This window comes from Cyanistes caeruleus, chromosome 3 (assembly GCF_971803275.1).
Source record: "Cyanistes caeruleus chromosome 3, bCyaCae1.hap1.1, whole genome shotgun sequence".
Lineage (NCBI taxonomy): Eukaryota > Metazoa > Chordata > Aves > Passeriformes > Paridae > Cyanistes > Cyanistes caeruleus.
The window spans coordinates 91,488,972-91,503,598 of NC_141703.1; the positions used below are offsets into that span (position 1 = coordinate 91,488,972).

The 14,627-nt window shown below is 43.4% G+C and overlaps 1 protein-coding gene and 1 long non-coding RNA gene across 3 annotated transcripts in view; one reads left to right on the forward strand and one right to left on the reverse strand.

Annotated features, from left to right (window-relative positions):
- Positions 1-14,627, forward strand: part of LSAMP (limbic system associated membrane protein) — a 977,049-nt gene that overhangs the window by 73,358 nt on the left and 889,064 nt on the right. The window lies entirely within an intron of this gene.
- The window catches only part of LOC111939233 (uncharacterized), an 11,980-nt gene continuing 1,121 nt past the window's right edge, over positions 3,769-14,627 (reverse strand). The window contains exons 2-3 of the long non-coding RNA XR_002869207.2: positions 5,984-6,965; positions 3,769-5,168 (exon numbers count right to left, since the gene is read on the reverse strand). This is a non-coding gene — a long non-coding RNA (uncharacterized LOC111939233). The remainder of the gene's footprint in view (positions 5,169-5,983; positions 6,966-14,627) is intronic.

A 14,627-nucleotide genomic window follows, 5' to 3' on the forward strand; every position in this document is an offset into this window, starting at 1 on the left:
AGGGAAAACCTGTGTTTGTAGGGGGTTTACTTCCTGTGCTGTTTTACCTTTATAGTTAAAAAAGAAGAAAAATCCAGTGGTTTGGCAGATTTTTTTGTCTATACAAAAGACCAAAACCCCAACCATACTAGAAGCAAGCTGTCTTTATGCATTCTGTGGACTGATATGTGTTCAGAGTAGGCTACCTGGTTAATGGCTGGATGATTCTTTGAGAAATATGTTGTAATTTAATTTGCAAGTAGCATAAAAAAATGAGGAAATGGCTAAGTTCCTGCTCTGATTTTTCTGATAAAGATTTTGGCTGACTCCTGCTCTGGAGCACTGAAGGAATTAGACTGTCTTGCTGTTTCTTAGCTGGCTGTAGGATGTTTTCCCAAGGAAGGCATCAGCATGAAGGCAGCAGTGACTGCGGCGTGGTTGGGAAGTCATTGTGCTGGAGGAGGCACATTGAGGCTGGCAGTCAGATCAGTATCCAAACAGGAGTAAACCTAAAGTGGGAGCACCCTTTCACCCACTCAAATGTAGTACTTTCTGTGGTTTTTGTTGGAAACATGTTAGGACCATTAGTTAACTCAGCACCTTGCAATACCTGTGCAAGTCTACTGGCCTCCTGCTTTCCCAAGTCTGTTTTGTTTCCAAAGTGCAACTCTGTATGCTTCATGGCTCTGCTGAGAGGAAGACAAGGAGGGTACCTCATATGGATGAGCTGAATTTTGTCTGTCAAGTCATGAACATTTTAAAAGGCACTGCAATTTGAGCAGACCTATGACAGATAAGATGATGCGTTCCATATGTTGTGATTTCCTGTCATTCCTACCCTGACCCTTTCTGTGGTCACCATTTTAGGATCAGCTCAGCTGTGACCAATTGCTGAAATATCTTTTGGTTTTTTTCCTAGTGAGAAGGAAGTTACAGTGATTGTTTCCTTTCTTCTATAAAATTACATCCATTAAAAATCATATACATTCTCTTTGCTTAAAACAGAGAAGTCCTGAGGGCAAAAATCAACAGGTGCTAAGTAAATAACATGCAATCAAAACTAGTAAATGTAGCTAAGAGTTGGCAGCAGTGGCAGAAACAGGGAATAGGAATAATAAATGAATATAAAAAGTAGGTTTTGGAGACAGAAGTACTGGGGGAAAAAATGTGAAGCAGAAAAAGGCATTCAAGCAAGTTATTAATATTATCATTTGGGGCTTCTCTCAAAAAATCTTCCCATCTCTCCAGTACCCTTTCCCCATAATCATGGCTCAGATGGTGCAAAGAAAAGGAAGAGGAGAACATGTGGGGCAATTTATAGATTTCTTCCCTTATGTAAACAACTGTGTCTTGCCTTTCATTTTTAGCACATGGTGTCAGATCTTTACCTGCTCTTTGCTGGAAAAATATTCTAGAAACTCTCCTCTCCTGAGCTTGCTGGTGGGAAGACAAGGTCAAGTGGGTACCAACAGAAAGAAGGACTCTTTTGTCTTTGCTCCCAATAACATCTAATAACCACCCCACACCAAAACCCCAGCTTGCTTGCTTGCTGCAAGCAGTGTTAGGTGCTCGAGCTTTAAAAGATTTCTGGTGTCCTGCTTGGCTTCCTGCCACTGCTGCAGATGGGCACAGGTCTCCTGTAGTCCTGGGTCATATCTGCCATTTCTGTGCAGATGTCTTGTGTATCCCAAGGCATCCCAAATGGAACCAAAAACCTATGTTTAGGCAAGTGAAGGGAGCCGCAGGGAAATGTCCTGCTTGGCAGAGTGTGGCCACAGATGGACTCAGAAAAAGGAGAAAGCCATCTGGGCCCATGGTTTAATGGAGTCACTTCACTGCTGCCAGTCTGGAGGGAGGGAGGTGGCAAAGGTCACATGGGAAGGTGTGCTGGGGAGGAGGGGAGGGACAGATGTGACAACCAAGTTCCATGTGGCTTGGTTCCATGTGGTTCCAAGTTCCATGTTCCACATGGCTTGGGGATCGAAGCTTCCAGTGATTGTGTTGATGTTATGGCAGAGTTAACGCTGTCTTAACACTGCCTGAAAGTTGCTACACACGACCAGAGAACGTGGCCAATGCTACCTGAGTGCAGGGTGCAAGCAGCTTCATAGCCCTGACAGGAGCTCAGCTACCAGTGCCATCATCACAGCCCTCTGGAACAACTGATGGCACACCTTGTGGACAGCAGGACCAGCCTGCTGTCACATGGATGTCCTGCAGCAGTGGCTGGACAGCTAGTATAGAAAACCTGTGTGTTTTTGGAAAGAGGGGTGTCAGAAGAGTTTTCCATTAAAGAGGTGAGGAAATGGAGAGAAACAAAAGGTCAGGACATTGACAGCCATGAAATTAGCGTGTGGCAACAACAGACCATCAGATTTAAGAGCTGAGTCTTGAAAAGGGGGAAAATGAAGAGTTGTGCTTTAATGGTGGTTGTTTTTTTGAAATCATTGTGTCCTATGAAGTCCCTGTTGGTATCTGGATTTGCATTGCCAGGACATGTCTCATAAACATCAGGAGCATGCTTATTTTTATTCTCTGGAAAGCAGATGAGCCAAACAAGCACACCTTTAAATTCTGAGTAAACAGTGAACAAGTCTGGTCCTGCAGCTCTGTCAGCATCCCTGGCTCCAGCCTTCAACACTGTCTGCTATCCTGTGCCAAGCTCCCTGAACAAAGCTCCAGTGGTTCCCATCAGAACTCCACAGCTCCTCCATCCTCTGAGCCTCCAAGGAGGCAGTGCACAGCCTGATGGAAGGTGGGCCAGCCTTAGGGTGGGAACTGGGAGCAAGTCTTTGAGATACATAAATAGGAAATCCATCAGTTATCTAATCAAAATTTTATTTCTTCTCTTTCTAAATGGTAGACCAAGACTTATTTGATAATGATGGACTATCTTTTGTCATGTAGTTAAATGAATAATCTTTCACTACTATTCCTATTCCACATTTATGTTCTTCCTAGGGGCTCCAGATGACTTTGCAAAACCACTAGAAGTAAGGAGGTAGTTTGCAGGTGGAAGGGAAAAAAAAAGTTAAATTTTTTCATGAGAAATGGGATTCTGTGGTTAATGAAGCAGGTTTTAAAGAAAATTTTCCCAAAGAAAGCAATTAAAATGAAGCATTTCAGAGAAAATGTTGATTTTTTTAAAAATAAAGCTTATTTCTAATTTAATATAGAAAGTATGCATTTTCTGCCCTTCAATTTCTACAGTATTTTTTCCTGTAGGGATTTCTTCTGTGAGTTTTGTTTTTTTTCTTTTCCAGCTAAGTTGCAAGAGATAGTAACAGTTTCTCACTTTCAGAAAGATTTGCAAGCCATCTGCCCTTTCTTTTGGCATACCCTCAAGGGAACAGCAGTGGAGGTGGGCTAAGAGACCATGCCTCTCTCCTGAGGGGCCATGCCTCCAGCCTCCTTGGTTTTCCATGGACCTGAGCACAGGATTGGTCTGAAATGAGCAGCCAAAACAATCCTCTTTTCTCTGAGCCGGAGTCCTTCCCCAGGGCACTGGCATTCTCAGCTGATCAATTCTCCCTAGGATCCCTCCCCAGTGTGAATGCTAATAGGAGGGGTACAGGCAACTGATTTATAATATTCTTGAAAATCTGGATAGATTGCTGTAACGATCAGAATTAATTACTCTTTTCAAGATTTTATGTTTCCAAGCTTCCTTTTTCCTCCTCCTCCATCCCCCCTACCCCCTCCCCTCCCTGCCAGCTCAGTCGTCCTCTTTTCCCTCTGGAGTCCTTCCACCTTGGCTCCTGGCCAGCTCCCTACAATAAAGTCACATGCTAATCAATAACACTTTTATTGAGAGTGACAGACAGGAGCTAACTGCACCGAAACAGTAACAAGTCCAGCCAGTAGTAAATGTGCTCTCCTCAAATCCCAGCCCTTGTGCTTTGCTTGCTGCCTCTTCGGCTTCCCTTCAATATCTGTCTCAGGCTTCCACTCCCTTCAGACCTCACGACACAGTGGTTTTTTGACGACCCTGTCTAAAGTGACGGTCGCCTCCAGGCCTTCTGACAGGAAGCATTTGGTCTCTGGGATTTCAATATCCCTTGGCCTTGACTGTGCTGCTTTAGTGAACTGGTGCTCAGGGCATGTAGCTATCCTTATTTTGGCTGAATGCAGGCCTGTTTTTGTGAACAAGGCTGAAGTACTGCGGGGTAAGAACAGAAGTCTGCAGAGTCAGTCCCAAACAAGGTGTATCCCCCAGCAGTACGTTCATTTCCCAGCACCCTCAAAGTCTTGTGCTAACTCCATCTGATGCTAAAACAAGGTCCATGCAGAGCTCTGCAATGATGCAACTACACCAGTCCATAACTTCACTTAAAAAGAACCAAGACCATTGTGAGTCGGAGTGAGTTCAGCTTGTGGTAGGACTCTGAATGTCACCTCTTTGTCTGGAACAGGGCTGGTAATTTCTGACAGGGCTTAAATAGGACCCTGACTTGTTTTGCTTCTGACTTGGTCTTAGCTCATAGTCAGAGCTGCTGTTCTGGGAAACGACTCTTTCCTGCATCTGGAAATGCTCTGGCTGGGCAAGGAATGCAATGCTGAGCAGCAGCCTCTAACATGCCCTTCCAGCACAAATGACTGACTGTCACTCCTGAGGGCAGACCCTCAGCTCAAGCATGCCACTGAGCCAGCAGAGCTCCTGCTGTTCTCCATGGCTCATTCAAGAGTACATCAAAGCAGGTCTAAAACTGAGAGGCTGATGGCTCCCAGACCATAAGAAAATAGAAGTTACCAAAAAAAAAAACACACCAACATTGCTGGTCATTCCTATTGCTGCTTTACCGATCCAGGCAAAGCTTGGTTAGAGTAAAGGTTCAGAGAAATAGGACATAGGAGTCAAATTATCTGATGTGCCTCCAAGAATGACACATCATCCTCTTCTATGACACCTACACAGACTCTTGCTTTGCCAGAGACGTGATCAGCTGTATCCATGCCTCCTTCCTATCACACTATCTGCTGAGGAGGGAGAGAAGTCTCATCTTCTGGTGATAATTGTCCTCATCCATTGGACACTGCTGGGACACTGCACACCTCTTGCCTCTCTCATTCACAAACATCACTTTTGCTTCATCTAAAGTAGATGCTGGTCCCCACCTTCCATCATGTGCCACTTGATACCATCATAGTCTGATGCAGGCATGCCAATAAATCTGAAATGTTGTGCTTGCCTAGTATAATACAAAACCCAAAAGAGAGAGAAGGTTATTAGAGACAGCTTTGCGTGTTTAGAAAACTGCCTGTGTTCCCTGTACCACCTACTTACAGTAAGTCTGATCTATCAGCAGTCCTGCAAATCCTAGCTCAGGGGTGTGTGGAAGGGAGTAGGATTAGCTGAGGTCTTCTAAAGGAAACCTCTAAGGCTATGAAATATTTCTAAGCTTAAGAAATAATACTTCTAATTACTTTTTATAATTATTTCTTCTGTCAGAAATATGAAAATCAAATATGTGTGATGTTAAAAAATTATTTTTCATTAGAAAGTTGTAATTTCTTTTATGGACTTTTCAAATGTTCTCTATCATTTTTTGAAAAATTACTTCATTTCTTGCAGAACACTATCATATACCAATTGAAAAAATTCAGTAGAAAAGTTTTAAAAACCAAGTGAGGACTGATACAGGTTTTGGTTTTTTTTTCAGTTTGGAAGTGCATCAGTGTATTTGGGGGAATGGTGTTGTAACACAGAGATCAGGATCTTTGGCCTTTTAAAGAATGAGCTGAGATCAGTTTGCTGGATCCTTTACAAGTTGGTAAATCATTTATTGGGGTGTGCTGTTGGACAAAACACAGCAATAGCGCTTCATAAAATATAAATAGTACAAAATACTTTGCTTCTATTAACAACCTGTAACTGATGCACTTGAACTCTTTCTCATTTTCCTTTTTAATTTCTCTGTCTTGTAAAGTGGAGCTTGGTTTATGATTGCAAATAAAAATGAATTTGGTGGATCTCAATTTTATCATCCCAAACCCATAGTCTCACCTTCTGGCTTGTATCTTATAGTCCCTACTCAAGGAAGACTTGAGTGCAGAAGGGAAAGGAAACAGCCAAGGGGGATGCTGGGGTGCCTGTGGAATAGCAGGGGCAGTGGCCGAAGGGTGACTGGGAAGCCAGGCCCTGGTGGGAGGTCAGTTCTGAGGTGTGCCATCAGTCACAGAATCCCGTGACTGCTCTTGCTCAGAGTTGTTCTTGGCTCAAGATAGGGATATTGATCCCCAGCTCCCACGAATCACTAAATCCTCTTTCAAATTAAAATAAGTGAATAAATAAGCAGAGGCAGTAATGCACAAAGTACTCCTTTTCAGATTACTTTGCAGGTCAGGAGCCAAGGGAAAAAATCTGTGAGCCACTGGGATTAACGTACTTGCAGTAGCAGGACCAACAGGGGGTTACTTCTGATGACAGTGGACCCAGTCCCTTGGTGATTTCCTCTGAGGGAAGGCTTGCTATGCTTATGCAGTGAATCCCTTCTTTGGTTTGTATTCAGAAATCCATTGTGCTGAGTGGGGTAGCTGGCCAACCCCCAAACCACTTCTTCCTCTTTTTCACCTTCTTCCCCATGATGAGGGAAAGCCTCAACTCTCCCTTTATCTCTTGAGTATGGTTTACTGACTTTAATCTGGAATTAAGAAGCAATAAGTTCTTGTTCTCTGTTTGGACTACAGAGGTAGGATGGTGGAATGGTGGGGAAGACAATGACAACTTGATATTTGAAACCAAACTTAGCATTTGTGGAGATTCCTTTAGCAGGCTTTGTTCTGAAGGTCTCCCTCTGAAGTACAGTCCCTTTTGGTCTAGGATGTGACATCTCTTTGTAGGTATTTTCTGCAGAGAACTTGTAGCACCTGTCCTTGTGATGGGCTTCAGATGCAGCCTGGGGAAGGGACTTGCAAAGGTTGTCTCAGAGTTTCAGCTGGTTTTTTTTTTCCAGAGCACAGAGCAAAGACAGGGAAGGTGGATCATCCTAGGATAGAAAAATAGAATTAGATGTAAAGAACCTTTCTTCTCTGCTCTCATCTTCCTGCAGTTTGCCTTTTAGGGAGTGGAGGATTGAAACCAAATCATCCCAGCTTCTTCTCAGTGCATCTCCATTGTGTTCACCTATTGCTTATTAATTCCACATGACTTTTTTATTCTTAGAGGCATACGAGTATGGCCCTATGGATGGAGGAATAAAATGGCACTTTCCTTCTGTTCATACTAGAATAAAATACAAATGGATGCTTCAACATCCCCTGTACTTTCAGTCCTGAGGCAGCATTTCCCCAAGCAACTGAGTGGACACAGTCTGCCATAAAAAATATCAGGCTCAGTCCAACCAGCAATTTTTCCTCACAGTAGTGCATATGGGAACAAATTGATGGGAGGGGATATACCACAGCACTGTGGGAATGGGAAGGAGCAGATAAATTACAACCCAGCATCACAGGGAAGTGCAATTATCATTTAGCTGCAACCTGCTGATCTCACTGCTTTACCTCTCTCTTGGCTTTCTGGACTGGAGGAAGAGTAAAATGGTGCTCAGCCACCCGCAAGTGGGCTGATACACCAGCCCTACCTTAGCCCTTGCCCCTCAAAAGCACCTGCAGTTCTTCAGATGATCACTCTCATACCACATTCCTCCTTTATGTTTGTACATGAGTAGTTTTGATGTCCTGCAGGATCTGTGAGCAATGCCCTAACAACCTTCCTCGACAAATGAGTGATGGGCAGTCTTGTGGATCCCTGGGAGCACTTTGTCATGCCTCGTATTAGTCAAATCTCTCAGATTTTAGTATTCTTTCGCCAGCTCCAGCAGGGTACATGTGCATACATGCCTATGTGTGTGCATGTGAAAATCCTTGGCAACATGTCATCCCTTATTGAGCAAAATATTGACAGATTTGGATGTGGAGAGAAGACTGGAAAGAACACTGTGTCTTTCTGGAGAACTAAAAGGCCTCTGCCTTCTGCATTCCGTGCCTTCCTTCATCTCACGTGCACATGCATGCACAAACATCCCTTACCACTCCTACAACCACTTCCTAGCATGCAGTCAGAGCCAAGGAGAGTATATATTTTCTCATCATGGAACAAAATCTTTTTTAGAAAAATAATAAAACTTCATTAGAGTATTAATTCAAAGCTTTTATTTTTTATAGTCCCCTTTTTATCATTTTTATTGCTAGGTTTAAAAGGAGGAGATTCCCTACATTAGGGAGGCAGCGAGCTGTTTTACATGGAGTGTCCATGTGCCATTTACTAGTATCAACTTTGGGATGCAGGCTGGTTGCTTTTGTGCTTGACTTGCTCTTAGTACCTCTTTGTGCTTTGCTTTGGTATTTTCTGAGGCTGCTTACGTGCTGTGCATTTACCCTGGTACCCTGTGTGTGTATCCTGTCTGTCACAGGGAGCTGGAACTGGAGTATATGGTGAATTTCCGCTGGTGTAATGCATGTTAATTGTTTTCTTCTGTACTTTTTACAAGGCTGAAGCTTGGAGTAGATCTGAGCCAGCTTTTTCTCACCTCATCCCTGTGCTGTGAATCTTGTAAGGTAGAAGTTACACATGTCAACATCTACCTAATAACAACACATGAATTGTGCAGAGCCCTGAGCTCTCTGTGAGGGAGACATGACCTTCATTATAATGATACAGTTGACATTTTCCCTGTGACACTTATTGTAACATCATTGCTTCCTGTTGGCATCTGTGGGCTTATCAGGCAGCTTGTTCAAGCAATCTGGAGTTGTGATGAAACCAGGCAGGAGAGAAGAGGCTGAGATTTGAAGGGGGAGAAGAGGAAGTGGGGCAAAAATGGAGGATTCATGGAGTATCAGAGCATACAGAACATTTATGAATGTGAGCTAATCTAATCCCACTCCCCCTTGCATCCATTTCCCTGCCCAAGGATTCACAAACACCCTGCACTGCAGAACCCAGCATCCCTACAGCTTGCCACTTGCCATTTGCATTCCTGCTCCTGGTTGCAGTGGTGCTCCCAGCAATAGGAACCAAGGTTTCCTGGGCAGTCCAACCCACCAGAGAAGGATCTCCAGGGGCCCCTCTTCCATTGTGAAAACCCCTTGCAATCAATGGGGGGGGGGGGCGGCAGCCACCCCACCTCTATCCTGAGGCAAACATTATGGCACACTAAGTGATGTTTGTGTGGGGATAATCCAGGAGATCTGGTCTACATTCAGAATGTTTGCAGGCTCATCTGAAGCTGGCTAGGATTTGACTGATCTTGAGGGGAAAATCAGGCCCCAGAGTGGTCAAAAGCTGGAGTCAGGTGTGCTGACCCAGTCTTTCCCCTTTTTGCACACACTTTTTCTTCTTTCAACATAAGTTCTAAATTTATCATCACAGTGAGGAAATCAATTATTACAATAGCTGGAGCTTGGGGTTGGTATCTGTACTGAAATCAACTAGCCCTTGTCCACCCAATACCTGCCCAAAATGAGGCAGACACATGTTAAGAGCTTCTCCACATGTTAAGGTGGGGGTTGGTAAAAGCTAGTTTAATGTACAGAAGAAAAGATTTGTGTCCTTTTATTCCCGAAGCATTTAAATTTCTTATTGAAACTCCTGAACCTTGGGTCCTGAGCCTTGGGTCCAAAGACTCCATCTATGCTACGTGAGGCTACTGTGGAGTCCTGCACTTTTGCTCCTAATCTACAATCTGTAAACGTCACATGCACCACTAACTCATTATGACTTAACTGATGCTACAATTTTTGTGTCAGGGCTGATGAGAGGCCTAAAATTAAAATTCTCAGCAGTTTCAGCTGGCAAGTAGACACATGTATTTCCTGCCCCTTTTCTGCTTTCCAGTCGCTCCTCTATGCTACTTTTGGGTATTGCTGTTGCCAGGGCAAAGCAAGCCCCGCGCTGTGTTTCACTTCTGACAGCATCCTTGGCTTCCTTGGTTAGCTGGGAGGAGAGTGGAGTAGAGCAAAGTGGCTCCTTCATTTTTCATGGGAACATAGGATTTGACATACAAGATCAGACTCTGCCTTCCCTAATGGCCAAATATGTGATATTTCAGAGGAGTGCAATATCCTGCCAATAGAGAATATATTTATTGGCACAGCTTCCTGCCAAGGGTTTTGGATTGAGCTGCCTGATAGACAAAAGGTGCAGCGAGAGCTGCTGCAAAGAGGTTGTAGGCCCCTCACGTCTCAGGGTAATGCTTCAGGCAGGGGACTCCCTTCCTCAGCCCTATGGAAACCACTCTGCTTCCTGAGGCATGAGATTCATTTGCCTTAGTAATTACTGCATCTCCCACAGCTACGTATGTTATTAGCAGGTATCATATGTTTCAGGCATAAAATGAGGTCTGGGGGGGAAAACCCCAAAATTCTTAGTCATTGTTCACCTGAGTTGATCTGCTCTTGTGGGAGGGAATCTCCCAAGCTGCTAATGTGTAGCTTTACAGGCTATGATATTTGCGTGCAGTGGAGATGATGGGATATATCTTTCATTTCATCTGGAGGAAAAATAGCTCAGGATTACGAGAGATAAGTAGAGGTAAAACTCCCTGTTATTTTAGCATTATATGGCACTTTGGGCCTTTTTAGCTTCAGTGACACTGTATTCTGCCTCCAGGGGAGAGGACACTTTGTTCCCTCACACACAAAGAACATGCAGAGGTTTCCCCAGTGAATGTCTTTAACAAGGAGAGGAGAGCAGCATGGGAGAATTCAAGTAGAGCACAATAAAGCATTTTCCATTTCAAATACAGCATTACCACAGCCTCAACACTGGGACGGGGATTTTGGAAATTTTGCACTGTTGACGCTCACAATTTTAGAGGTAATTCTTAGTCCTTCCATATCTAATTTCGAGCTCAGCTGCCTCTTAGGTATATGAGAAGACAAATTTTCCCTTCATTGCTTTTTGGGGGATGTGAGGAGGGCTTGAAGGTTTTTTACTATAATGTCACCTGATGAAATGCTTGAAAATACAGCCCTAAATGTCACCTGATGATTCAAAACCAAGAAATCTAGAAAACTAATTTTCATGGTTTGGGAAGGCTACACTCAGGATTTCTGATTGCTTGAACTGCCAGTACATGGAAACAAAGACAGACTATTTAGAAACAAAGGTGCCTTGATTTCAGAGCTGTTTTATACAATAGAAATAAGACATCACTCCTTTTCACTGCTCCTCAAAGACTCCCAGCAAGCGTTTTTCTCACAGCCAGTGAAGGGTGGATGTATCTTCCTTCATAGTGCATCAGTACCTGCAACAATCCACACATTGTACGACAGCCATTTGCCTGCTCCTCTGTGCTCAGACCCTTGGTCCATAAGATGTGCCTGCTAAATCACAGTTTTGCTTCCTCTTAGGATTCATGGAGAGGAGGATGGGCAAGGGTGAGAGAGAGGTTTTTCTCTGTTCATTAGAGGGCAAGATTAAGCCTTATTATTAATTATTCCTGTATTATGGCCACTGGTGGCCTGTAGTATTCCAGAAGTCAGACTGCCAGCAGCACAAAATCAATGCTGCTGCTGGTTCAATGTTATCAGTCTGTAGCCACACAGAAATTTGGTATGTTATAAAATCAGAGTAATGCTTCATAATTGCCTTGCAAAAGTGGGGCATTAGTGTTTTCTAAGTGACAAGCCTATCTGGAAATGCAATCGGGTCTTTAGCTGTAATGCTACGGCAGTGATAGCTAAGTCATACTCGGGGCAGAAATTAGCTAAAAATTAACCGTACAATTGCGAACGGGCAAAGCAATTAAGTGCAACCCATCCTCCAGGCTGCATGGGCCTTAATGCTCATCACTGAGGAGACATTTCTACCTGTGGAGCTCTCCAGGCTGAATGCATGTTAAAAACCTCTGCATCCACAATTCCTCAGCATCCACAGACAGTTCATCCTAGATGAAGCGGAATTTACCTAGCTCTTTCCTGGCTCTTACAGGAATGGTTGAGAGCAGATCAGGACCCTCCCTCTTGTTACAGAAGAAAAAATGGCACTGAGAAGCATTTGGATAGAGCACTGAGGAAATCTCTAAACTGCCATTAAACAGGGTGTTTTTCACCTGGGTGCAGGGCACATTAATCTGGGTCTATCCCTGTACCAAGCCAGCTATGTTGCTCTGGGAGGTGAGCTCTCGGTCACCTGCAGCAGGAGCTCAAGCCTAAGTGGAGCCAGCCCCAGAACCTGATGTATTGCTTCATAAAGGTGTGCAAAATTAAAGAAGCTACAGAAAAACTACATCACATCCCCTTGAATCCTTGGGCTGGGCTCTGAATGCAAAAGCCATCTGTTCCTCCTTCCGTCTATCTCAGACCTAAGACCACTAGGGAAAGATGACTACTCTCAACGTTAAGATCCTCTTGGTAAGATCCTCTTGGCTGGCTGGTGTTCTTTCCCAAACTTTGGCATCCCTCTGCCCATTTTGGCCAGAGGATAATTTCCTCTGTGGTTCAGCTGGCTTGGCGTCTGCTTGCAGGACTTGGACATGGTGCTCTGAGCCTCAGCCATGGAAACACGCTGGCCATGCACACACAGAAGCCTGGTTTGCCAGGCTGAAAAAGTGTGGCCAGTTGGTCGCATCCACTGTAGCGTCTGGCCACCAGCTGGGAGACATGACACCCAGAATGTTGCTCCGTATGCTAAATGAATTGCGAATGATTACAAAACCTGTTTCTGTAAAGGCTTCTCCTTGATTCTTGGAATAGTTGCATGCTGTGTCCCTCTCAGAACTGATAAAGCTTTGGGAAGGATCAGGTCAATGATATGCAAAGGACAACTTGGCATCAAATTCAGCATGCCCTCTTCATATTATAATTTTTTAATATTTTTTTTTAATTTAATGAAACGTAACAGAGACTTTGCATTTCTTAGAATCTGCTTATCTCCAGTGAGCAGGTTTGTTCTGTGGTGCCAAGCCTGGGCCAGGCCTTGGTGTAATCAGTGTTATCAGCTGATAAATATTTACCATGCCATGTATTCCTCTGTATACATGTATGAAGTTAAACCTGTGTAAGATCCAGGAGAAAAGAGAGACTTATTTCAGAGTACTAGTAGAAAGTTATCTCTGCATGTCTTTAATTAATCCAATAATTGCTTGAGGAGGAGCAGTAGTCACCATACTGTTGTCTTTGTAGGACCTGAACTACTTTCTTACCCCTCCAAGACTATCACAACTAGGATTCTAGTTATGTGTGCAAGTTTGAAGCTTAATTGGTGAAAGTGTATAATGCCTCAGTTCTGGCAGTAACCTGAGCAAAGTCTGCATAAGGGTTTTTGAAAAAATTGGGAACTCTGTGTGTAGTCCCTAAGCCTCTTGATTCACTGGGCAACCTGGCAAGTATTAGCCTCCCTGCTTAGTGAAATGAGTGTAATGACATTGATCGATTAAAGACCTTTAAACTTCACAAGTAAAAATGCCAAAAAGGTGCTAAATATTATGTATCTTTACTTAAAGTTTAGGGTCAGGAAGATTTTTAATGAGGATTATGTGCATTTATAAGCTTAAGCCATGTAAAATGTACTTAGTGGCAGCAAAAGTGGTTGTTAAAATGCGATCATCATGTGGCCCAGAACTGACACTTCTGGATCCTAGTCCACTGTGATGCCAGATCCAGTCCAGGTTTCATGTGCCCATGTCGACTTTTCTTGGAATAAAATACATAATGGATCAAGCTGCCATATTAAATTTAGTTGTTTGCTGTCACATCACCCAGTACACAGTCTGCTCCCTAAATCCCATACTAATCCAGTTGTCTGTATCTTCTTTGGTATAAAAGCACATTAGCCTCAAAAGAAGCAGCAGAGACAATATTCATAGAAAAATAAAACAGTGATGAGAGGGTTAATATCAAGCTCCAGTCCTAACCTGATATAGCATTTATATGTCCTCAGGAATAGCACTTCAGCCCCAATACGTATATTCTCAATGCTTCACTGGGAAGATGATGATTTGTGATTTCTCTTTATCCTCTCTCACACCCATCTTCTTTCATTTGCTTATGGTAACCCCGATGTGTAGTGTAGTTTTAGCAGTGTCAATAGTGTACCTTTTACCTGGAGTGAGTTTAATAGGATTTGACAGTGACAGAGGATGAGAAAATTCTGTGATTCTATTATTCATCCATTTCTACAGGAGTCTGTGTAGATTGTATACTATTAGGAGAAAAATGTTTGTACTGAAGGTTTCCTATCTCCCTTTCCATCTGCCTCCATCCTAACAGCTTGCTCCCATCATCACACTATGGGTACCTCTGGTCATTAAAACCTTTTTTAGGAAAAAAAGTGAAGAGAGGGGCAGGAGGAAGGCCAAGGAACCACTTAGATATCAAATATGATAATTCATCTATTAAAGGACAGACCTCCCAGAATGTTTATGAGCAGCAATTCAAGCAGAGCCACCTCTGTCACTCATGTGACTTGCAAGCACTGTGTCTGACAATTGGATCTGTGTCTTGAAAGGATAACTAAGACTTGCTCATGTTTTTACAGCATCTCTCTACGTACAGGCATTGCCAGTGTCTTCATATTATCCCTTGCCAGGCTGCTGTTATGGGGCCTGTTTCTTTGGCCTATTTGAACTGTATTCATTTCAGTTTTTATCTGACCTTGGTTTGCTCCCTGACATTGCTCTACTTCCTGATCTCTCGGGCTTCAGCTC